Here is a 4,081-nt window from a genome sequence, read left to right on the forward strand (position 1 = left end):
AATGGTACTGCCACTGTAGAAAACTGGCAGTTTTTTATAAGTTGCATACAACTCAGCATTCCCACTACTAGGTTTTACTCATGCAATGGACTGAGTGTTTGTGTCCTCTCAAAATTCGTATGTTGAAATCCTAACCCCCAACGTGATGGTATTTGGAGGTGGGGCTTTGGGAGGTGATTAGGTCAGGATGGAGCTCTCATGAATGGGATTAGTGCCCTGATAACAGGGCTGTCTCACCTTCTTTTTTTTTTTTTTTAATATGGAATGCTTCACAAATTTGCATATCGTCATTGCACAGGGGCCATGCTAATCTTCTCTGTGTTGTTCCAGTTTTAGTATATGTGCTGTCAAAGTGAGCACTCTCTCGCCTTCTTTCTGCCATGGGAGGATACAATGAGAAGACAGCTGTCAGCAACCAGGACGAAGCCCCTCACCAGAACTCAACTATGCTGGCACTCTGATCTCGGTCTTCCAGCCTCCAGAACTGTGAGAAATAAATTTCCGTTGTTTATAAGCCGCTCAGTCTATAGTACTTTGTTATAGTAGCTTAAACTAAGAGTAGAATAGTAGAAACAGTAGAAATGGAAACACATGTCCACACAAACGCCTGTACATGAAAGTTTATAGTGGCACTATTCATAATTTCCCCAACCAGAAACAACCCAAATGCCCTATTAGCAGATGAACATTTAAACAGACTGTGGTACATCCATGCAGTGGAACATTGCTCTGCCATAAAAAGGATCAAATACTGATACGTGCAACAACATGAATGAACCTCAAAAGCATTATAGTGAGTGGAAACAGAGAGAGACAAAAGGCTACATATTATATGATTCCATTTTTAGGACATTCCAAAAAAGGCCAAACTATAGGGACACAAAACAGAGCAGTGGTTGCCAGGAACTGGGGATTGGTGGGAGCAAACTGACTTCAAAGGAGCAATGGGAAACTGTGGGGTGATACAAACACCCAATATCTTGATTGTCATGGTAGTTACATGACTCTCATAGCTCACAGAACTGCATACATAAAAAGGCTGAAGTATACTATAGGCAAATTATACCTCACTAAACCTGACGTTATCAACAATAAAAAAAAGTTTATGATAGCGGCTGTGGGCCCACAAAGGCGTGTGCAGTAATGTATTCACCATTTTCCAAAACAAGACTTAGTTGTGCCAGTGGAATTAAAATAAGAAGGAAGTGTTTCCATAAAGCACGTGCTGGAGAAAGGACTCTATCCCCCACTGCTCTGGAGGCTTCTGAGGTTCGCAGTGTGTGGTTCCAGCGGCAGAAGCATTGACTTTGGTACTAAGGGAGGTCTCTGCCAGAGTCCATGGCTGCTTCTCCCTAAGCAGCCCTGCATGCCCTTTAGAATAAGAGAGAAATGAGCTCCAAGTCACCACAGACCAACAAGTTGTACATTAAAACAACTCATATGGCAGTTTAGCTTCAGGAAAGCAACATGAGAAATGTAGGGCCGGTTCTCACTGTGTTATTTACCAACTCCCTGAGAGAGCTGACTTCTTTTCTGAAAACAGTCTCAGGACAAGTTCACTCAACAGTCCCTCTCAAAAATGGCAAAGAAGATCAAGTAACAGGTGGTTTATTTTTGTCCAGAAAATGACTATCTGCACAGAAGGAGAGCAATGGAAAAACAAATGTTTAACAGCAAAAAAGAAAAAAATAATAAGAAAAAAAGAGATATTGAATAACCCCATTGTTTTAATTTCCTGGTGCCAAATACACGACGTGGTGATTGACATTTCTTATTTGCTGACTCAATCTGACTGTTTGGTGCCACACGGACAAGGCCAATTTTTTCCATGGCTGGGAAGAAAGGGGGAAAGGACGGTATGAGGATTTTAGGGAAACCAAGTAAATTCTGAGACACAGGTGAAGTAGATTGGATCCCAGAAGTGGCATCTCAGATTATCTAAGAAAGAACCAAGGAATGTATAATTGCACCAAGCTGCCCTTCAGTGAAGCATAAGATGCACCTCGCCGGTAAAGATCAAAGTTTTAAATAGCAAAAAGGATGGGATGTTAATTAATCTGAAAACCATTAAACACTGTGCACCATTAGCAAAATTGTATCAAACACCTATTTGGGTGAAAGGAATTTGACTTGCAATAAGTAATGGCTGTTGTAAAATACACCTTGTAGAAAGACAAGCTTGGACATTTCTGTCCTTTCCTTTGGCATCCCAGCCTTAATTCTACAGTGTTGTGACAACACTACAGGGTCTTAAAATAGTTTCCCCTTCTCTAGACACTTTTGCAAAGCTGTTTAGGATTTCTAGAATTCAGTGGCACTCAAGTGGGAGTCCCTAGTACTCAGGAATTCGCTTCTGAAGGGAGCTGGCAGCTGGGAAAGCAGGCCAGTTCTCTTTGTGCCCAGGCCTCAGCAGAGCTGTGGGTTCGGCAGGGGAATAAGACTTCTTCAAACACTCAGAACAGACACCACGGAAGGATCTGATTGCCCTTGTTCTACGCATCCCACGTACTTCTTGCTGCCTGCAGTTGTCATCTCAACCAGGGCTTCATTACAGAGCGAATTTTCCTCTTAAAATATTTTCTTTCATAGGGATCCTGTCTGCGTGAGCACTGTGTTCAATCCCAACACCAGGGAAGACCAGCTTTAAAGATACAGGTTGGTGTGAATGAGTAGAAAATGATCTGAGAATCTGTTTATGTGGATGTATTCATTCAATTCTCCATGCCTCATGACTCTCCAACTCTCTCTACTGCTGATTCAATTAGCCATGCATGAGGCATTCTGTTTCTTTAAGACATTCCTACAATGGATGGAATTGGGAAAATAAGCGCAGAAAGATGGTCGCTGCTTCATTTTTCTCTAACAATCTATTTTCTTGTATCTAAATCAAGAATAGTGATAATAATTTCTTATAAAGTTAAGCAGACACCTTCCCTATGGCCCAGCAATTTTATTCCTAGGTACATAACCAAGAGAAATGACAGCATAGGGCCATACAATACAACAATGCTCATAGCAGCTTTATTCACAATTGGTCCAAACTGGAAAGAAGCCAAATGCTCATCAACAGAAGAAAGGATCAACAAATTGTGGCATATCCTTACAATGGAATAATACACAGCACTTTTTTTAAAAAAGAAAAAAGTACTGATACACACAACCACATGCATAAATCTCAAAAACATTTTGTGGAGAGAAAGAAGCCAGATGCAAAAGTATGTTCTGTATGATTCCATTTATATGAAATTCACAAACAAGCAAACCTAGCTTATGCAGTAGAAGACAGAAGAGTGGTTTCCTGGAGTGTGAGGAGCATGGGGGTTAATTGACTGGAAAAGGGGAAGAAGGGAACTTTCTGGGGTGATAGGAAAGATTCTATATCTTGATCCGGGCAGTGGTTACAAGGAGGCATATATAGGTAATAATTGATCAAGCTGCACGTAGGATATGTACATTTTACTATGTGTAAATTACACCCCAATTTAAAAACAAAGCATACTGATGGTGTCCATGTCCAGTTGTTGCAGGCCTGAGAGAATGCGTGGGGATCCCTGCTTATAAACATCAGACTTGGCTTTGAGCTTCTTGACTGCTAGACAATAAAGAGAACTAATAACATTTCTCATGGTCAGGATGAAGGAACCACACCTTAACCATTGATTGAGTACCTACTGTGTGCTTGACACTGTGCTGGGGGTGCTGGGAGGCTTGATGATAAATCAAATGGGGTTCCTGCTCTCCAGGCTCACAGTCTAGTATAGGATATAGTGCACGGACATTGGTGACAAGAATTCAAGGTAGAAAGTCATAGGTGGCCCCAGACGGGTTAGAACCAAGCACTGGGATTGTCAGATGATTTGCCCAATGTTTACTGGAAATTGTTGGCTGAAAAAGGCAGAAGGAAGGTAGGTGCCCTGTGTTCATAGGGGAGGGTGCTTCAAAGGGATGGTGGGAGAGGGGCATGTATAGAGGAAGATGCGAAGGAAATTTCCATTCTCCCCTCAAATCCTACCCCAAAAGGGCTCTGGCTTTGTCTGTGCTGGAAGGGTTTGCCCCTCAGCCTCAAAAGATCGATTTGGGA

At 41.9% G+C, this 4,081-nt stretch overlaps 1 non-coding gene across 1 annotated transcript; it reads right to left on the reverse strand.

Annotated features, from left to right (window-relative positions):
• Positions 1–253: 253 nt before the first annotated feature.
• LOC147912016 (U6 spliceosomal RNA) lies at positions 254–360 on the reverse strand. The gene has a single exon (XR_015550775.1). It is a non-coding gene; the product is annotated as a U6 spliceosomal RNA (small nuclear RNA).
• Positions 361–4,081: the final 3,721 nt, after the last annotated feature.

This window comes from Ceratotherium simum, chromosome X (genome assembly GCF_057802395.1).
Source record: "Ceratotherium simum simum isolate JZ-2026a chromosome X, ASM5780239v1, whole genome shotgun sequence".
Lineage (NCBI taxonomy): Eukaryota > Metazoa > Chordata > Mammalia > Perissodactyla > Rhinocerotidae > Ceratotherium > Ceratotherium simum.